The sequence below is a fragment of the Peromyscus californicus genome, unplaced genomic scaffold (assembly GCF_007827085.1).
Source record: "Peromyscus californicus insignis strain IS unplaced genomic scaffold, ASM782708v3 Scaffold_5__1_contigs__length_169319896, whole genome shotgun sequence".
In the NCBI taxonomy this organism is placed as follows: Eukaryota; Metazoa; Chordata; class Mammalia; order Rodentia; family Cricetidae; genus Peromyscus; species Peromyscus californicus.
The window spans coordinates 14,303,875-14,326,114 of record NW_026294573.1 but is presented as its reverse complement, the minus strand read 5'-3'; positions in this window follow the sequence as shown (position 1 = coordinate 14,326,114).

Here is a 22,240-nt window from a genome sequence, read left to right as displayed (position 1 = left end):
ATGGGCCAGGCTGCTTTATTACGGCTGTTGTTCTGTCCTCCTCCTCTGCCTCCTCCTCCTCTGCCTCCTCCTCCTCTCCCTCCTCCTCCTCTCCCTCCTTCTCATCTCCCTCCTCCTCTCCCTCCTCCTCCTCTCCTTCCTCCTCATCTCCCCCTTCATTTTCTCCCCCTTTTCCCTCTTCTTCCTCCCACCCCCTTTCTTCTTCCTCTCCCTCCTCTTCCCTCTCCACCCCCTTTCCTCTTCCTCTTCATTTTAATAATGCTTTTTTTCTTCATGAGCCCTAGACATCTATCTGCTTAATAGACACATTTAATCTGTCTTGCTTTGCCTACCAGGAAGCTCAACCCCAGCGAAACAGTGCAACCCAAGCAAACTGACATCTGGGATGTGAGAAAAGCATTCGGCTCTCATCCTTGCCTTCACTGCGTCCCCACTTCATTCTATTCATCGTCTCTAGTTACACATTTGAAACTAGCCTCGAGCTTTTCCATGTACGTGGTGGAACAAGACAGGGGGTATAAAAACACATCAACAGAATCAATAGAACCAGAGTCTGGGGATGGCTTTAAAAATAGAACATTCTGCATGTGCCTCTGCAGAGAGTGTGGGCTGAGTGTGGGATGCTGCTGGGCGGTTTGTCCTGTAAGGGTAGCTGTCCCCTGGTTTTAGGGCCAGGAGACTCTGGATTCTGGTCCTGGCTTTAGCAAACTGGCCAGACTTGGAGGGCATGCAAGGAAGGCTGCCTCAAAGACACACACGGGCTGGGCAGGTGCATGATGGGTGCAGGCCAAGTGGTCCAGAGGCTGGGAACCAGGACCTGTCTGGTGGGTTGTATCTTCTCTGCTCTCCTCATTAGCTTCAGAAGGTTTGGCAGAGGCTAGAGTCCCACTTAGCTGGGGCTGCCATCAGGGATGACCCTTCGAGAGTGAGTCTGTGGATTCAGCTGCCAATCCACTGCACAAGGATGGAGCTGCCCAACCTTGATACACACTGCACCGTGTACTCACCTGCCAAGGAGCTGCCTTGGTGAGCAAAGGCCGGCCAGACTGGGCACCCTTTCCACTCATGGCCACTAGCTGTCCCTGGGCACCATAGCCTTTGTGTGTGTTACTGTGGTGCTAGGGACACGCCTGTGTGGTACAGAGATCCAGAACCCAGAGACTAGAATCCAAACTGGGTTTTGTTGCTTATTATTTCTACACCCCCAAGCAGGTTCTCTTAATTTCTCTGTCTCTGTTTCCCTTTTGAGAATGGAATGGTAGTTGCAATGACCTTGCTGGGTCCTTTTGAGTCCTAGGGCATTGACTTCAGAAAAACATCTGCAGTGGCCTAGGAAGGACCTGCATTTGATCCCAGAACTCACGTGACAAAGGCCGGGCATGGTGACATGCGTTTGCAATCTCAGCACTGGAGAAGTGCAGCCAGGTGGATCCCTGGGGCTGGCTGGCTAGCCACCCCAGCCTAACTGGTGGCACCAGGCCAGTGAGAGACTCTGTCTCAACCAATAAAAAGACTAAGGTACCCGAGGTATCACAGCTGGGGTTGACTCTGCATGCACGTGAACACACATGCACATGAACCTACACACATATGAACACACATGCAAGTGAACACATGCACATGAACCTACACACATATGAACACACATGCACTGAACACACATGCACACGAACCTACACATATGAACACACATGCACATGAACACATGCACATGAACCTACACACATATGAACACACATGCACACAAACCTACACAAATATGAACACACATGCACATGAACACACATGCACATGAACCTACACACATATGAACTCCCCCGCCCTGAAAAGCACCTGCAATGCCGCTCCAGGCACACGCTCACCCCCCAGTGTCCCTTCGGCCTTTTCTGACCTCCTTCTCCCTGAGGCTGGTAGGACCCACCCCCCCTTGGCTTCTCTTGTGAACTCCCAACTTCTGCTTTTGACCTAGACCTTGTCCCTCTGGGCTGAGAGTGAGTTGGGAACGCCTCTGACAGTGTGACACTCAGCCCAGGACCTGGTATAGAGAAAGTGCCAGGGAAGGGACAGAGGATTCCACAGCACAACACGACAGGACACTGTAAAAGACAATTCTGTCACAATGAGGGCACCGTGGGCATCATCTGGCCCAAGCCATCTGCCTGAAGTACCCCAGAGGTGCAGACTGGAGGAGCTTCTTCCTCCCTGGAGTGTCTCCCTCCCCCCCCAGAGAGGCACAGGCAGAGCCCACATTTGCCTGCTGCTACTCCAGTGGGAATATATTCAAACCCAATTGTTCCTGGGGATCCCCCAGGCAAGCAAATGGCATCTGCCGCGCAGAACTCTCTGTGGGCTCTGTGGTGAACGCCCGGCTCCAGTGTTGGGGCCCAGGGCTTCCTTGTCTCCCCCTGATTGGGCTTCCTTTCCTCTTCTGAGATGTGGGGGTGGCCGTGACACCTGAGTCCTAGGAAGAGGATTAAAGAGCAGGTATTGTGAAGCTCTGGCATTGCTCCTGCTGCATAAGCAATCGCTGAGCAAATGGTGGCCTGGGGTGACGGAGGGCTTCCGGAGGGACTGGAGCTCTGTAGTGAGACCTTCCCCCTTTCGCCTCTGTGCTGAGATCTGACCTGTTTGCTGGGATGCCATGTGAGACAGCTGCTGAGCTCAGGGCTCTCACAGTGGCATCTCCACACCTGTCCCCCTCCCACTGTGTGTGTGTGTGTGTGTGTGTGTGTGTGTGTGTGTGTGTGTGTAGGGGAGCTGGAAGTTGAGATTGGGTGTCTTCTTCTGTCACTCTCTACTTCATTTCTTGAGACAGTCTTTCACTGAAGTGGAGCTCACTGATTGACTTCCCATCAAGCTCCAGGGAGCCTCCTGGATCTGCCTCCTCAGTGTTGGGATTGCAGGCTCGCACCAGCATGCTGGAGTTTCATATGGGTCCTGGGGATTTGAACTCTGGTCCTTAGGCGTGTGCAGCAAGCACTTTATCAACTGAGCCATATCACTACCCCCAGCATTTTTTTTTTTAAGACAGGTTCTTGCTCTACAGCTCAGGATAATCTCAAATTTGTGATCTCCTTGCCTCAGTCTCCCCAGTTCTGGGATGACAGATGGATGCCACCACACCAATTGAGGTGCTTCCTATTTAGGTGCTGGCCCTTTTGGCTGGACTGGGAGACCCCGCCCTCCCCAGGAGACTCAGCAGGGCCAGCTGGGGGCACAGTCAGATAATTTTAATGAGCACTCACCTGCCACGTACCCAAATGCCCCTCACCTCACATGTGCAGTCACAGCAGATATTCACTCTGTGATGACAAAAATGAGGCTCAGAGAGGTCTTTGAAATGGTTTGATCACACAGTTTGGAAATAATGTGTTTCAGAGATGAAGTCAATGATATTCTATCCACCCTGCCCTGCTGGCTCAGGGCCCAAGGATGGGCCCAACGCACAGCAGGCCTTGTAGAGAGTAGGAAGATTCGGTATGTTGATCCTGAGGCTAGAAAGAGGAGGGATCATGGACCCTTCAGTTTTATAGGCTAGAGTATATTGGCCGTGAGATTCTCCCACAATCCCATGGGCATCCGTTCTGAAGGACGCAGTGGCAACCGTCCCCACAGCAGACATCTGGTGCCGTCCAGTGCTGGGTGACAGGAAGTGGAAGGATCCTGTCCAGAGACCGCCCCGGAGAAAAGCTCTGTCTGACTAGCCCTGACATTTGTCTTGAGCTCAGACCGATGTGTCTGAACTGAGGCTGCTCTCCTACAATCCCTAGATCAAGGTCGAAGAGTTGCAGAGAGCCGGCATGGGGGTGGGTGTCAGCACTTGAAGGTGGGTGCAGGAGGATCGGGAGTTCAAGCCTCAACTGCATTGTGGATTCTAGGCCAGTTAGAGCTACCTAAAAAAAAAAGGAAAAATAGGCAAAAGAGAATGGATGTTGGGGCCACCGGGCTTCCTGAGCAGTGACTCAACTCTCAACCACGTCACCTCTGAGCTTCTGAGGAAAAACAATAGCAGGTGCTTGGCGTAGTGGTGCCTGCCTATAATCTCGGAACTCGGGAAGCTGAGACGGGAATTTTCACAAGTTCAAGGCCAGCTTGCAACATAGAGAGACCCCGTCTCAAAACAAAGGAGCAAACAGCAGCATCAACAACAAAACGCCAAGCGGCAGCATCCTGGTGTGCGTGAGAGGACTTCCTGTGGGCATAAACTTCTGATCCCATCGGTCCCTCACCGGACAGGAGAGAGGTGACCTTTGGTCATTCTGGCTAGCACTCGGTGTGGTAGCAGCCCACTTGCATCCATGTGGTGGTGGTGCCCTCTGGTTGTTGAAGCGAGACCTGAGTGAGAAGGTAGGGATGGGGTGGGGTGAGGGCCACAGGCACACGGCCACATCTGGCTTGCAGGAGACAAAGATTTCGGTTGGATGACAAGGTTGACAGTCAAGTCAGGAAAGAAGGAACGGCATAAACCCAAGGACTTGGGGGTGGGCATGAAGTCAGTGACAGACAAGGTTGGATGTAGATTCTGGTGTTTGCACAGCTTGGCCCCCAAGCCAGCATCAGCATCAACTGGGAACTGGCTGGGGATGCAGGGTCCTACCCTGCCCCACACTTGCTCATCAGAAGCCCTGAAGGTGTGGTTAGTCAGATCCCCTAAGTGATGCTGGAGAATGGGCTGTTCAAGACCCGGACAGTGATGATTCGGTGAGGAGCCCATGTCCTCAGCAAATCACCTGGCCTCTGTGGGGGACTATAGGCACTGGCACTCAGACAGCTGTCTATGATTCAAGGAAGGCACTCTGATTTTGTAGAAGGAGGACGCGGAAGCCCACATCTTCGCTTTCTTCTGCTGTGTAAGGAAGGAGCAGAGCCCCTGGACTGAGGCAGTGAATGTTGACCCAGCTTTCTAAGAAAGACTAGGAGGAAGAATCATGCATTTGCCTGCACAGCCATCGCAGGGAGCCAGAAACCAGGGACACCCCTGCAGCTCTACAGGGTCTTTAATTGGGGACTGTTCCCACTCCCTCCCCCCAGCTGCTGGCTCAGATCTTTGGAGAAATGAGCCGACAGCCACTGTTGGTCCGTCAGTGTTCCTGCTCTAGATGAGGTGTTGGGGCTCTGTACAGGCATTCAGTGCATCTGGGTAGTCTGCCTGCAGTGGATAGAGCTGTCGGGAGCATCTCGAGAGCTGGCTCCCTGTGCCTGCCTAGCTCAGGAGTTCCAGAATGCCTTTGTCACCAGTCTGGCATGAGGGCCTCTCCTGGGAGCTCATTTAGCAGCAATGTTCTTGGCAGGAAGCGAGCTCCTGGAAGCTAAGTATTCTGGATGCCCGCTTCCCCCAGTGGGGTCGTCCCGTTGGAGGGATGAGGAAGCAGCTCCATTTAGGCTGCAAATGGCTCCAATTAGTTTTTGAATCTTGACCTTCATTTATTCTGCATGAGGTGCGGGAGGCTGAGGTGCTTCTCGGGTTGCTGGCCTTCTGCTCCTTCCCCACCCTCCATCCTTCCCTTTCTATGAGGAATGCAGTACTGTGTTCACTTCTGGCTCCTCATCACCTTCCTCATCTATCCCAGCTCACCATCACCATGGTAACTGCATCAAGACTGACCTCAGTGTCTGTTGTGATGTCTCCTTCGTGGTCTCCCAGTGTCTTGCCCCCAAGGCCAACTAAGCCATTGGGCACATAGATAGAGTGGTAATTGACCGTAAGGACACCCAATTTATTTCAAAATTAGAAGAGAGGAAACTTTTAGGCAGAAGGAAAATGTTGAGTGTGTGTGTGTGTGTGTGTGTGTGTGTGTGTGTGTGTGTGCACATGCATGCACGCACATGTGCGTTAAAGTGTTGGTGTCATGTGGAACCCAGTGGTTAGCATCAGGTGTCTTTCTCTGCCATTCTGTTTTGAGACAGGCTAGGCTCTCTCACTGAACCTGGAGTTCATTGATTGGAGAGACTGGCTGGCCAACAAGCTCCCAGAATCCTCCTGTGTCTGCCTCCCCAGCACTGGGATTACAGGTGCACACCGCTATGTCTGGCTTTCTACACGGGTGCTGGGGATCCCAACTGAGATCCTCAGTGAGTACATTATCTGCTGATCTATCTCCCCAGTCCCCAAAGAAAACATTTTAATGTGTCACAATGTGTTTGTCTGACTTCTGTGTTTTGTTTTGAGATATATCTCATGTAGTTCAGGCTGGCCCCAAACTTGCTACGTGGCCACGAATGGCCTTGAACTCCTGGTCATCCTGCCTTACCCCCAAGTGCTGGGATTATGGCTGTGTGCCACCACACCCTGCATGTATTTCTTCACGGACGTTATCTTGTGATCCTTTCCCCCTCCAGCAGTGTTTCACTTGTGAGGCACACCTGACGCATCTTTGTACTCCTGGGTGATGATGGGCAGAACGGCTCAAAGGGCCTCCAGCAGTGGGCACTGAGCAGGCTGGACAAAAAGCCTGTGTCTTTCCCACCCTGCTCTTCCCACTGGGGGAGCTGTGTCCAACTCAGCTGCCCCCATGGCTGGGAATCTTCTCTTCCTCAGAGGGGCTGTGGTGACCCCTGAGTGCTGAAGTCTTCAGGCAGCTGGCATCCAGGACACTTCCTGTGGGGTGCCGGCTCCTTGTATCTGGTCAGTCAGGGTTGAGTGTCCACCATCACTTTGACTGACAGGGATGTTCTCAGGCACTTTAAGAAGGGAGCCCAGCAGGTGGATCACAAGTGCTTGATGGCCGCCAGCCTAGCCAAACGCTGAGCGTCCGGTTCAGTGAGAGACTCCACCTCAAGACAGTAAGGCACACACACACACACACACACACACACACACACACACACACACACTGTTTTTGTTTGGTTTTTTTTTTTTTTTTTTTTTTTTTTTTTTTTTTTTTTTTTTGAGACGGGGTTTCTCTGTGTAGTCCTAGCTATCCTGGAACTTGCTCTGTAGACCAGGCTGGCCTCGAACTCAGAGAGTTCTGGGATTAAAGGATTAAAGGTGGTACCTCGTGTACCACCATGCTCGGCTGAGAGGAAGACTCTCACCATCCTATTCAGGCCTCCCAAGTGTTGGGACTAAAAGCAGGTACTACTACATCTGTTATGCTGGTACATGACACAGAGCATGTGTGGGGGTCAGAGGACAGCGGTGAGGAGTGGGTTCTCTCCTTCCACCTTTACACAGGTTTTGGGTCTTGAACTCAGGTTGTCAGGCCTTCGTGCTTGTGCGGCAAGTGTTTTTCTCCGAGTAGTCGTCTCACTGACCCTGCACCTTGGTTTTTGATGGTGTCTCTCACTGAATCTACAGTTCACAGGTTCTGGTAAGCTGGCTGGCCAGGGAACCCAAGAGATCCTCCCGTTGCCCCCTGCTCAGCTCTGGGATTTCAGAGGCACACAGCCACACTCAGCTTTTTAAACCGGATTCAGGGAATCGAATTCAGGTCTTCATGCTTTCCCAAGAAGCACGTTACCTGCTGAGCCACCTCCCCCAGCCCCATGGCTCATCTTTCCATCTGGTGGGACAGGTTCTTATCTCTAACCTTCTGATTAATGTCAGAATCAGTCCGTCAAGGCTGTGAAGTGCCCCGCAGGGACTCTGGGATGGCAGTGAATTCATAGATGAAGTCTGATATCTCGTCTCCCCGAGCGTGAAGGGGGAATATTTCTCCATCCTCCCAGGTCTCCTCCGACGTCCTCAGTGACTTTCATAATTCTCTCCATAAAGGTCTGGGATATCTTTCAGTGGATTTATTCACAGGTAACTCAGTTTTTCTTGCTTTGAGGATGGGACACTCTCTCACTCATGCTTCCTAATTGATGGCTGTGGGCACCAGGGACGGGAGCAGACTTTGTCCAGAATCTTCTGCTGCTCACCTAGTTGTGTGCCGATGATCTTAGATTTTCTAGGTAAACATTTATAGTAACTGTGCACTAGCGTTATCTCCTCTTCCCACCCCCTCTTTTCCTTTCCTTCTTTCTCTTCTCCTTCCCCTCCCCCTCTCTTCCTCTACCTTCCCCTCTCTTTCCCCTCCCCCCTCTTCCACTTCCCTCCCCTCTCCTTCCCCTCCCCCCTCTTCCTCTACCCTCCCCTCTCCTTTCCCTCCCCACCTCTTCCTCTACCCTTCCCTCTCCTTCCCCTTCCCCTCTTCCTCTACCCTCCCCTCTCCTTCCCCTCCCCCCTCTTCCTCTACCCTCCCCTCTCCTTCCCCTCCCCTCTCTTTCTCTACCCTCCCTCCTCCTTCCTGTCAGGATCCCACTGTGTAGCTGGTGCTAGCCCAGAACTCCTGCTCTTCCTGCTCCAGCCTCCCGATTGCGGGGTCACCAGCATGCCTGGCTGATCTTCCCCTTTCTCTCCGACATCTCGGGTCTCTGGTATAACACTGTGGAAACGCTGTTTCCATGTGGTTTGTTACTATTCCTGTCAGGTGTTGACGGCTGTAGCCAGGGCCCGGTGCGTGCTAACGCACAGGCTTTACCACAGAACTGTGCCCCTCCATTAACTTTTTATTTTGAGGCAGGGTCTCTATAAATTGCCTTGGCTGGCCTTGAACTCACTCTGTAGTCCAGGCTGGCCTTGAACTTGGCAATCCTCCTGCCTCAGTCTCCCAAGGAGCTGAGATGATAGACCTACATCACCAGCCTCGGCCATGCCTACCTTATTTTGATTTAGTTACATTTTAAACTCCTGTTATCCATTACACTGTGATGTTTAGTTTGTTCATAGCCACGTGTTATTAGAAGCATGTCTAGTTCACCGTGTGTATTCTACAACAGCCATACTAAGACGCAAATTACACACTTTTTTTTTTTTTTTTTTGGTCCATTAGGTGTTTTTTCCTTTATTCCAGAATCAGGTAACACTTCATGCCATGAATACAATATGTTCCCTGTTTTCGTACCAGCACTGTGGATCAAACCTAGGGCCTTGCGGATGCCAGGCAAGCATCCACCTCTGAGCTACAGCCCTAGCCTTGTTTTCTTTTTAAGAGGACTCACTGCGCCCCAAGGCTGGCCTCAAACCATCAAAAAGGCAGAATCAGGAGAATTTCAAGCTGAAAATGTTTTAATTTGTAAAATGTGCCTGTATCTGATTGGGAGGCTCATTTCTCAGCAGCAATCTTTAGTGCTTGAGAAATGTAGAAAGAAGGAATGTTCGCCTAGTATCTTATCTTAGTGGGGCCCGTCTACAGTGGCCGCTGCAGACACTGCTAATGACAAGACTATCTTCTTAAAAATGTGTGTTTTTTATTTTATTTTATTTATTTATTTTTTCAAGACAGGGTTTCTCTGTGTAGCTTTGCGCCTTTCCTGGGACTCACTTGGTAGCCCAGGCTGGCCTCGAACTCACAGAGATCTGCCTGGCTCTGCCTCCCGAGTGCTGGGATTAAAGGCATGCGCCGCCACCACCACCCGGCCAGTGTTTTTTATTTTTTGAGGCTAAAGTTATATAATTTTCCCCTTCCTTTTCCTCCCTCCAAACCCTCCCAGGTCACCCACATGCTCTCATTCAAACTCATAGGCTCTTTTTCTTTAGTAGTTGTTGTTAGTGATGATGGCGGTGGTGGTAGTGGGGTGTGTGTGTGTGTGTGTGTGTGTGTGTGTGTGTGTGTGTGTGAACTCCTAAATATACAAATACAGCCTGCTTAGTCAGTATATATTTCTTGTGTGCATGTGATTTCAGGGCTGATCACTTGGTACTGGATAGCTCAGGCCCCCCCCCCCCCCCCCCCCCCCCCCCGCCCCGCCTTGCTGGAATTACTGGAAGGCCACACCCACTTGGCATTCACGTGGGTTCTGCTGATCCAGACTCCCCCAGTTCTTATGCTTTCAAGCCATCTCCCCGGGCCTCCCCAGCGGCTTTGAAGATTCTCTGTTGGTCTTTCTCCTTTCACAGTTCTGCTGTGTGCTCAGACCTCAGAGTGATCAGTCTCCTTTGAGACTGTCCCCACTGCAGTCCCTAGAAAGTCGTTTTGGGTGGCTGGATAGATGGCTTAGAGGTTAGGTGCATGGACTGCTGTATTGCTGTTCAGGTCCCAGAACTCATTCCGGAGGCTCACAACTGTTTGTAACTTCAGCTCCAGGGAACACACACACACACCTTTTAGAATCATATCTGGAATATTCTCTGGCACCACTTCTTCAAATGTCTGCGCTTTTCTTCTCTTCTCTTTCTGGGACTCTGGCTGTTAGTGTGTTGGTGGGCCCGATGGTCCCCTGCAGGTTCCTGGAGCTGCCCCGTCGTCTGCACGCTGTTTTTTCTTTTCTGTCCACGGAGGAATCTCATTTCTGTCTTCAACCTTGCTCATTCTCTACATTTTGCTCTTTTCCCTCTCTCTCTCTCTCTGTCTCTCTCTCTCTGTCTCTCTCTGTCTCTCTCTGTCTCTCTCTGTCTCTCTCTGTCTCTCTCTGTCTCTCTCTCTCTCTCTGTATTTTCTGCTCCAAGAAACATTGTTAGCCCAGTTTCCTTTAACTCTTCAGAGCGTGTTCTTTGTGCTCATTGACAGAGTTCTTTAACAAGCTCAGTGTGGGATCTCAGGTCCTTCCAGGACAGTTCCCACCTACAGAGGATTTTATGTGTGGGGACTGTGGCTTTATTTCTTTTCATAACTTAGAATTATTTGTTAAAAATGAGCACCTTGCCAGGCAGGTGGCGCATGCCTCTGATCCTAGCACTCAGAAGACAGAGGCAGGTCAATCTCTGTCAGTTCGAGGCCAGCTTGGTCAACAAAGTGAGTTCCAGGCCAGCCAGCGCTACATAGTGAGACCCTGTCTCAAGAAAACCAAACCAAACAACAACAAAACAAAAGAACAAAAACCAAGCCCCAAACAAAACCCTGAGCAGCTTTAGCCATACAGTGGGACAACGGGATATCTGCTCCCCTCAGCATTTGCTAATGTGCTTTTTATTTTTTTCTCCTGTTGGTTTGTTTTGCGACTTTTTCTGAACTAATTGTCTCAAGGGTTTCCTGTTATTTGTGGGCCCCAAAGTCTCAGCTTATGCAGCCCGGTGGTCAGCTGATGACCGGACCGAGGCTTCCTCAATGCTGTGAGCCACAAGGCCCTGTGTACACCTCTACTTCCTGTTGTGCAGAATCTCAAGGTCATCCAGAGGTGAGAGGTTAAACCTCACAGATCTCCTGTATGCGGAAGCTAGTTTCTAAGATGATGTTGGAGGTTTCCTAAGCTCCCTGTGGGCTGTTCAATTAGTCTACATTTTTTTATTTAATTTTTTTTCAGTGTTTATGTGTGTGTGCATTACAGAGCACGGAGGTCAAAGAACAGCTTTGGAGAGTCAATCTCTCCTTCTGCCATGTGGTTCCCAGGATTGAACTCAAGTGGCCAGTCTTGGCAGCAAGCCTCTTTATTCTCTGAGCCATCTTGCCAGCCCTGGCCTATGGTGCCAAACTGTTGTTACTGCTATGCATCATCATCATCACCATTATCACCATGACCATCATCATCATCATCACCATCATCATCACTATTATTATATTATCATTTTATTATTATTTATTCATCATCACCATTACCATCATCACCATTATTATCATCATCACCACCACCACCACCACCATCATCACCACTAATTATTATATTATCATTTTATTATTATTAGCTTATTGCAAATGCTCTGTGGGACTTTTCCATGCAGCAAACACTGAATCAGATTAAGTGATAGCAAGTCTTGCAAATAGCACTTTTCAGAGAGCTCCAGACAGATAAGCACACAGTAGTTCTCTGGGGACAGAGCTGTCTCTGAGCTCCAAACCCAGCCATGTCCCTAGTGGCTGCCAGCTGCTGTTCTCATAGCTTCTCTGTAGCGAGTCTCCTGGCTTTCAAAGCTACCAGCCCGGGAAAAAAAAGAGCAAAAACAGAGACAATAGAAATGCCCCAGAGCACCCTAACTGTACGGAGATTCAGCTGTGCTCTCGAATCCAGCTTTTGGTACTTACAGTGCTCAGAAAGTTGGTTTTAAACGCTGTCCAACTGCACTCTCATTGGTTCACAGAGGAGCAGATTCCTGGAAGCCAGGACTGATGTTTTCTGTTTAAGAAGTCATAAACCAGTTTACAATTTTTTTCCCCCAATGTTCTCCACATCTGCTGGGACAAGCCAATAATCGCTCTGGTACTGAAGAGTCTAGGTGAGGTCCCAGGGCTTCTCTGTATTTTCTTTCATTTGTTCATTTGTTTGCTTGCTTTGCAAGACAGGATCTCACTATGTAGCCCTGGCTGCCCTGGAACTCACTCTGTAGACCAGGCTGGCCTTGAACTCCCAGAGGTCCACCTGCCTCTGCCTCCCGAGTACTGGGATTAAAGTGTGCACCACTGCACATGACTGACCTCTCTGTCTTCAAGTGGGGAGCTGCAGAGAATAGTTCCCTAGATGCTGAGCCTGGGGAAGAAACTTGAACGGTTTGATGGAGTCTGCGTATGGAAACCAGGCACAAAATCTGCCTGGTCAGGATACTGTCCCTCTTAAATATACTGCTATGCTTAGTTTGAAGATATTTTTTATACAATTTAATTTTTATTTCGCAGAAGTATTGGGTTTTTATAGGTTGGGCATTGTGAGTGTGTATGGGTGTGTGTGTGTGTGTGTGTGTGTGTGTGTGTGTGTGTGTGTGTATGTGTGTATACACAGGTGTGTGCATATGTGCATGGGGAGGTACTGTTAATCTTGTTTTTTTGAGAGAGGGTCTCTTCATTAGGCTGGTTGGGCACTGAGTGCCAGAAACCTGTCTGTCTCTGCCTCCTCAGTACCCAGGATTACCAGCACACATCACTATGCAGATGCCTGAGATGGATCTTGGGTCCTCATGCTTGAACAGAAGGCTCATTACCAACTGAGCAATATCTCCAGGACCCTCAACCCCTGCGATTTGTTGATATTTTACTTAGAATGCTTTGTATCCATGTGAAAGTGTGAGACTGATTTAAAATTTGTATCTTTCACTGTCCTTATTTAGTTGGGTGTCTGAGTTAATACAGCCTCAAACAAAACAAAACAAAACAAACAAATAAGCAAATTAAAAAAACCCAACTAACCAAAACCAAAAATACCACCACCAAACAGCCTGGATATGGTTCTATCAGTAAAGTATTTCCATGCAAGCATGAGCACCTGAGTTCAGAGCTTCAGCACACACATGAAAACTGGGTCTGGTATGCACACCTGTAATCCCCGCACTGGAGGACAGAGCCAGGGGCTTGCAGGTCAGCCAGCCCTAGTCACTGTCAACTCCAGGTACATGTCTTTAAAACGAAGGTGAGCAATTAAGGAAAGACATTTGATGTCTACCTCGGGCCTCCTTGCATGTACACATGCACACACACACACACACACACACACACACACACACACACACACACACACACACGTGCACATAGCACTTGTTCATGATTCCCTCCCCAAACAAAGTAAAACACCAAGCTAAGTGTCTGAGAACTCCCACTGAGCAGGGGCTATGAAGGAAAAGAGGACAGTTGCACCTTGGAGAGCAGAGGTGGAGGTGTCCAAGAGAGGGGACTCTGGACTTCCCCCAAGGCTGGGAACACAAGAGGCTGCTGTGCAATGTCAAGCAGTGACACAGAACCCCAAGCCATTGTGTCACCCCAGCAAGGACGCAAGCCTGTGGGGAATGACTGCCATCCTGCCCTCCATTCCCTGGACATGTCCTGGGAACACCGCAGCCACCTGACATGGCAGGGGGATGTGGTCTTGGATGAGGTTCATGCTCTCCCCTGTGTTCTGAGCTGTTCAGACCCTGGAATCCTGTCTCAAGCCTCGGAAGCAAAGGGGAGATCGTATTTCCTGCCTGCACAGCAGATAGAGGCAAGGGGAAGTTTAAGCCCGATTGGGAGATGAAAGAAGCAGGGCCGGGGGGGGGGGGGGGGGGGGGGGGTGGCTCAGTGGGTAGAGAGTGTGGTGCAAGTGTGGGGACCAAAGTTTGAGTCCCCAACACCCAAGTAAAAGCTGAGGAGGTTGGTGGCCTGGCTAGAATCCCAGTACTCAGGAGAAGGAGTCAGGATCCCTGGAGCAAGCTGGCTGTCTAGACCACCTGAATCGGTTAGCTTCAGGTTTCGAGAGAGAGGCCCTGTCTCAGCAAATAAAGTGGAGCCTGATAGATGTAGACACCTGATGTCAGCTTCTGGGCTCCGAATGCACACATGTGCACCCAAGCACATGTGAACACACATATGTGGATGCACATGCACCACACATATGTGCATAAAGAGAAAAACATAACACGACATGCCTTCCTGGTGTGGAATGAACTTTTCACCTGCCATGGGGGCTAAACTACACTCTGTGTTAGTCAGAAGGGGAAGAAAGGCTCTGGCTTTGGGTCTGCTGTGGGGCAAAGCTTCATGGAGGGAGCATGAGGCTGAGGAATTGCGTATCACTCAGCTGGGAGGCCTGAGAGAAAAGGGAAAGGCCAAGGTCCCATCATCCTCTTCTAGGGAGGGCGTGCCACCAGTGGCCCAACCCCTCACACACATCAGGCATTTTCCTCAATCATCTCCACCTTATCTCTTTTATAAGGTTTTGTTTATATGTAAAACATATGTGTGTGTATGTATGTATGTATGTATGTATGTATGTATGTATGTATGAATGAGGGGTTTTGCCTGGCCTGTATCTCTGTGTGCTGCATTGTGCAGTGCCTCTGGAGGCCAGAAGGGGGCGTTGGATGTCCAGGAACAGGAGTTATAGATGGCTGTGAGCCGCCCTGTGGGTTCTGGGAACTGAACCTGCTTTTACGCCACGCTGTGGGCCGGGAACTCTTGCGTAGTGGTGAGGCACTTCCCCCACTGAGCTCTCCCCTGTCTCCCCGGAGCACTGCCTCGTGCTGTTTTCTTTGCTTCTTTTCTATTTATCTGTGCCCCTTTCTGTCCAGGAACTCCAGGAGGAAGAGCGCCCAAGCTTCCTTCATTTCTCTGTCTACGGCTTGAAACAGCCCCCATCCCCACCCCGCGCGCTCCGAGCAAGCGCTCTCCCTAAGTCCCGGGCGGAGCTGAACAGACAAACGTGCTCGCAGGGAGCTCAAAGCCCGTCTCTGAGTGAGGCTGTCAAGAAAAGAACCGTTCAGATGTGGCGAGATTAGCAGTGAGGAGGGTGCCGTGCACTCGCTTGTTCGACATTAATTCCAACCGCCTTCAACGCGTGCCTTTTCACACCAAGAAGCCAGGAAAAGAAAACCAATTTCCCTATAACCCAGTTGCAAGGAAGACTTTTACATGCGATTCAGCCTTCACCAACCAGAGTCACGCGAGCAGGACCGGCTTTGGAAAGAGTTTAAATGGGAAGAGAGATGGAGCGCGCACTTCTCTTTTACTGGCATGGCGCGCTTAAGGAGCTTCCTGATTTGTTGGTTTCCTTGGCAACGGTGGAGGAGACCCAGAAGGATTCTGGGGACTGGAGGTTTTCCCTAGGGCTCAGCTCACAGCCTGTTTCTCCTGTCTCGATGGTTTGGCGGCTGCTAATGCTCCTTGCTAGGCAAAGCTCCTTCTGTCTAAACTACGGAGGCATCTTCCATTATCTCCTGTGCAGTCTCAGGAGGCCCCTCTAAGTAGGTTCTTAGAGACGTGGATGCCTATGTTTGGTTACCAGATCGGATTTAGAGCCAGCCATTGAGGACTGTGGCTCAGTGGTGGATGGAGTGCTTGCCTAGGCCCTAGATTCCAACCCCAGCGCTTTGGGAAACAGGAAAAATCCCCACAGTGGGTTCAACAGCAGGGAGGGTCCCATGGCAGAGCCGATCGGACCTAGAATCGCTTGGCCACTACCTCGGTCTTGGTGACCATCAGAGCAAGGATGAAGAATATAGGGCTGGGGACATGGCTCAGGGAACAAAGCAATGACCATGCAAGTCTGACAACCTGCGATCAGACCCCCCAGAACCCATGTGCAAGCTGGATGCAGTAGTGCAAACGTCTGTAATCCCTACTAGGAGGCAGGAGGCAGACACAGGAGACTCCTTAGAAGCATGCAGGCCAGGTGGTCTGGTACACACACTGGTAAAGAGACTCTGTCTCCAACGAAGTAGAAAGGTGAGGGGTGACACCCAAAGGTTGTCCTCTGGCCTCCACGTGCTTGCTGTTTTTGCTGATGACACAGTAGTCTGCTGGGCCGCAGAGGGGTGGTTCCTGAACCCTTGTCTGCTCTACTAAACTCCTTTGCACCATAATGGCCTATTGAGAGGTATACTTCTTTACAGTCACCTGGGCCAGAGCTCCGAATGGCAGGAGATCCAGAGTCAGGAGGCTCCTGGCCATGTCCACCCTCGCACCTATACACACACAGACAAGCACATACACTCACAAGCTGGAGGGAAGAAGGGCCATAAGGGCACAGCTCTGTGTGAATGATGACTCAGAGACCGAGGAGGGCGGGGACATCTGTAGCTGCCTTAGACTAGGCGCCATCTGCTCTCCACAGGCAGCACACTGAAAACTGGTTACACTGTTTGACCCTGAAGGTTGCCTCAGGACAGTGCTTCTGCCCTCTCTGGGGGCCCCCCTCCCCGCAGAGCTCTTAAGCAAAAGGGAGGACATTCATTGGCAGGTTGAGACCTGGAGTCTAGAGTCCCGGGATTTTTTTTTTTTTTTAATTTATTGGCTGACGTGATCCCCAGGTCTAATTCCCTGAGCCTCTCACATCAGTGAATCCTGCAGAATTTTGAAGCCCTGACATGTCACCTGGTGAGATACCGTAGTTCTGATCCTGTCCCCCCGAGAGTCACGTGTTCAAAGCTTAATCCCCAGAGAGTGGTGTGACTAAGAATTACTGGAAACCTCAAGAGATGGGGTTCTCTGGGGAGATGCCCAGCATGCAAAGTGCCTGGTGCACAAGGCTGGGGCTTGGGTTTGGATTGGCAGCACCCACATGGAAATCTGGGCATGGTCACACACACCTGCAATCCAAGCTCCAGGGCATGGATCCCCGGGCCTCGCAGGCCAGGCAGTCTAGCCAAATCAGTGAGCTCCAGGGTCAGTGAGAGACTCTTCCTGAAGAAATAAGGCTGAGGGTGTGCTAAGAATAGAGATGACATGTGAGACGTGGTGCATAGCTTTCTGTCAGCAGGTTACAATTATCGTTAAGCATATGACTCCAGCTAGGTCATTCCTCACAAAACAAACGTAGACTCCCTCCGGCTTAGGGATGGCAGACAGCTTTCCTCATGATGCTAATCTTCACCGTCAACCTGACTGGACTTCGATTCGCCTTAGGAGATTGGCGAGGCACACCGCCAGGTGCATCTGTGAGGGTGCTTCCAGAGGAGATAAATGGTGTGTGTGTGTGTGTGTGTGAGAGAGAGAGAGAGAGAGAGAGAGAGGTGGGGGGCTGCCTTGGGCTCAGATAGAATAAATAAGGGAAAGGAGGCGCCAACAGGGTGCTGGTGAGTGTTTGCGCTCCTTACCCCCAAGTCACTATAGACTGAATGCTCCTTAAGTTTTTTTCTGTCAGGTACTTGAGTACAGTAATCAGAAAGGTCTCTAAGACTGAGTTATTGTATCACCAAAGATGGCCACTGTCAGCTCTTCCCTACTCCACATGTACACCTCTTCTTTTGCTAAGAGATGGAGCATAAAATGCGTGTCAGAATCCCAGCTCTCGGGAGGCTGAGATCAGATTTCTCTGAGTTAGGAGTTAGCCCAGGCTACATAGCATGACCCTTGTCTTGACCTCCTTCCTCAAAAGGAGGCAGAGTTGCTTCTTCCTGCCTTTATGAGTGTGTATCCACACTAGGATCTCTTCAGTCGATAGCACACAGTAGCCACTGTGTTCCGGGGCCTCCAAGGCCAGATCTGAATGGAGTTGGCCTCTTCTTTTCCCTCCATTTTGTAGCCTTTACCTTTGAGGTTGTCTTTTGGGATCTGGTTCTCCAGCTGTAAAAAGCCCAAGCAGGTGGAGAGTCTACACAGAGGGAGTCCAGGACTAGACAGCTGAGACCTCAGTCCATCATCAACCAGGAGGGAGCCAGCTTGGAGACCTGCCCATACAACTCATGGTTGGTGGTACCTTAGTCTCTTCCAGTTCTGAGCTTGTATGTTTCCATGAGTTCCAGCAACTCCCTTCTAGATCCACAGCATGGGGCAAACACTAGAGTGTACAGAAGCCCTAAGAAGATGGAGAAGTTCAAGCTCAGTCATCATCCATCCTCTCTCCTTTTGTGAGCCTTTCCCTGGGACACTCCCTGATCTGCAAAGGATCCCTATGGGGGAAATGAACACCGCCATCACCCTCACCAGCACGAGCAGCACCGCCAGGTTGCAGGTGACACTGGTTTCTTGGATGTCACCTGTTGTGAAATATTAGTTTAAGATGTGTTGCATTCATTTATGCTGTGGAATATTTGTTTATGATGCAAAGATGTGTTGCATTCTTTTATATTGCATTTGTTTAATTCTGTAAAGTTGTGTTACTTTGCCTGTCTAAAACACCTGATTGGTCTAATAAAGAGCTGAGTGGCCAATAGGGAGGCAGGAGGAAGGATAGGTGGGGATGGCAGGCAGAGAGGATAAACATAATAGGAGAAGAGAAGAGGAGAATGAGAAAAGGAGGAGAGGATGCCAGGGGCCAGCCACCCAGCCACCCAGCCAGCTATGGAGTAAGAAGGAAAGAAAGGAATAGAGAATAGAGAAAGGTAAAAGCCCAGAAGCAAAAGGTAGATGGGATAATTCAAGCTAAGTTAAGAAAAGCTGGCTAGAAAAAAGCCAAGCTAAAGCTGAGCATTCGTAAGAAAGAGTAAGTCTCCATGTATTTATTTGGGAGTTGGTTGGTGGGCCCCCAAAGACCAAAGAGTAAAAAGAAAAGCCAACTACAGTCACCCTGTCACCATCCCCATGTCTCATCTCTCAACTACCAAACTACACCCGTTGGCATCCACTCTCACAATGGTCTTTGGGGGACTTGTAATTATTAACCCTCTTCCACAGATGAAGAGATCAAGGTAAGTCTGAGTTAAGACAACCTACTCACTGGAGACCATTTGGAAGTGAACTTGGGCACTTGTTTCATGTCCTAAAATCAGAACGAGGCAGGGGAGGTCAGCGTTGGCCCCCATGGAAGTATCATGCTTGAATCCATAAAGCGTTCCCTGCTTTCTAATCTCATAAAAGAGGGCAGAGGGCTGGGGGTGTGGCTCAGTTAATCGAGTGCTTGCCAGATGCACATGAGACCCTGGTTCAACCTCCAGAATGTAATAAACTGGGGGTGGTTGTTGTATACCTATAACCCCAGCCCTCAGGAGGTGGAAGCAAGAGGGTCAGTTAAAGTTATCTTCGACAACACAGTGAGCTTGAGGCCAGCCTGGGGTATGTGAGACCCAATCTGAAAAAGGAAAAAAAAGAGGGTAGAATATGATCACCAAATCTAGACAGGATAAAAGGAAGAGTGGAGGGGAGACAGCGAATTGATTGTAGGAAATCAGCCTAGGGGTCCACAGCAGCAGATTCTACAGCTACACTTCAGAGACCATGGTAAATAGGCCAGGGTAGGAGACTCGAATTCCTCTGATTTGGTGATTTTTACACTCCCACATGTCAACTGATCCCACTATACCTGTGAGGAGTAAATATACATACTGATTGTCAGCTTGAAAGCACTTAGAAATTTAGAGTCACCTCAGAGAGCATGGAGTGGTCTGATCAGTGAGGAACTTTCTAGATGGGTTCACTGAGGTTGGAAGACCCACCCTGGATGTGGGGAACACAAATTCGTGAACTGTGGTCCCAGACTGAATGAAAAGGAGAAAGCGAGCTGAGCCCGAGCCTCCATCCATCTCTCTCTGCTTCCTAACTGAAGATGCCTCGTGACCAGTCACCTCACTCTCCTGCCGCCAGGCCTTCCCCACCATGATGGACTTCACCCTCAAACCCTTCTTTCCTAAAGTTATTTTTCTCAGCAATGGGGAAAGTGGCAAACACAGTACCCTGTGCCCGTGAACCAACAGTATGTGCCAATTAAAAATACAAAGAAATTAAAAAGAAGTCAACTTGGCTCGTTGGAAAATTAAAGCCCAGATAAAAAGGATGTTTGCTGTTGCACACACGTCTCTTCTCTCCCCATCAACCTCCAAAAACTAATGACTGTTGAGGGCTTTGGGGTGTTTGGGATGTCAACAGTATTATTAAGCTGCACTCCAAACTCCAGCGAAGAGAATGACACTCTTTTTTGGGGTGAGGGAAAAAAACACCCCCTGGCATCAGAAGAATGGCAGTGATAGCTGCATCTGAAGCCGTCTCCACCTCCTCAGTCACGGGCTGGGGCTGAGGGGAAGCCAAGCGTCCCATTTTGTTTGCTCTGTGCAGCCTGTCTTTCGGAAACCAGGCAGGCGCTAATTAGATAGCCACTCTCAAAGATGCTATCGCTAACTGGAAGCCATCCAAATTGCTCTCTTTGTTCCAAGCCTTTGGAAGATGTCCCCCTCCCCAACTCTCCTCCCAGCCCATCCTCTCATGCCAAACCTCAAGGACCACAAATACAGCTAATTATGTCAGCACGGCCTGGTGCCGGTGTTCCGGATAGCATCTTTCATTAGTGTTGACCTTCCGGCGGCCTGGACCTGTGGGAGCTGGGGGGGGGAGGGGGAGTATCGGTTACTCTTTGTGGCATGCCAAAGCAATGGAGCCCGAGGCAGAGGGCATTGGTGACATCTCTAACTCACCCGAAGCTGAGTGTCCTCTTTCTTCCAGGCCTCCTGTACCCCCACAAGATGGCAGTAGAGCACAGGGTGACATTGGCATCATGTCTCTGATGGGCACGGACAAATTATGCCTCCAGGTTCCTTCATAGATGGTCTCTGGAGTGAATTTTGTGTAGGTTCGTGTGTGTTGCTTCACAGATACATGTGTGCTCATGCATCTAAAGGCCAGAGATCATACTCTCAGCCCTTCGCCAGTTGGTTCCAGGCAGGTGTCCCACCACTGAGCCCTGGCCCCACTTCCTCACTGGTTGATTCTAATCAGTACTCTACCATTGAGTCAAACCCCCAAACCCTCACTAGTGGATTCTAGGTAGGCACCCTACAGCTAAACTGTGTCCCCACCCCTCACTGGTGAATTCTAGGCAGGTGCTCCTCCTCTGAGCTACATCCCAACCCCTCACTATAGGATTCACGGCAGGTGCTCTAACATGGAGCCACACCCACAATCCCTCACTTGTAGATGCTGGGCAGGTGCTCTAACATGGAGCCACAGCCACAATCCCTCACTTGTAGATGCTGGGCAGGTGCTCTAACATGGAGCCACACCCACAACCCCTCACTTGTAGATGTTGGGCAGATGCTCTAACATGGAGCCACACCCCCAACCTCTCACTTGTAGATGCTGGGCAGGTGCTCTACCATGGAGCCACACCCACAATCCCTCACTTGTAGATGCTGGGCAGGTGCTCTAACATGGAGCCACACCCCTAACCCCTCACTTGTAGATGTTGGGCAGATGCTCTACCATGGAGCCACACCCACAATCCCTCACTTGTAGATGATGGACAGGTGCTCTAACATGGAGCCACACCCCCAAACCCTCATTTGTAGATGCTGGGCAGGCGCTCTAACGTGGAGCCACACCCCCGACCCCTAACTTGTAGATGATGGACAGGTGCTCTAACATGGAGCCACACCCACAATCCCTCACTTGTAGATGATGGACAGGTGCTCTAACATGGAGCCACACCCCCAAACCCTCACTTGTAGATGATGGACAGGTGCTCTAACATGGAGCCACACCCACAATCCCTCACTTGTAGATGATGGACAGGTGCTCTAACGTGGAGCCACACCCCCGACCCCTCACTTGCAGATGATGGACAGGTGCTCTGCTGTTGTGTCACACCTTGATCATCCCTAATAGGGCACAGCTAACAGGACAGTGAATAGTATGTAGCCACCTCCCACTTCCTGTCTTCAACCTTCAAAGTGGTTTCTCTTAGTGTCACCAAGGCCACACGGTTGCTCATCCTCCTTTTCCTGACAGGAGTTTGAAAACTCAGTCCCTGCCAGCCTATACCTTCCTGTTGCTCATCAGCCTTTTGGAGTGTGTGGGAGTGTTCCCTGGGCTGCCCACCCATCGAACCACTCCTCTCATCAGAAACAGAAAATAAGACTTCATTTACATGAATAATGGTGCTGACACCATTGAGAAAGGGGTTGGGATTACGACCGAGACTCCCGGGAACTGACAAGATGTGGAAACTATGGTAACCTTCACTCTGGAGGGCAGACTGACTCTGACAGACAAGAGGG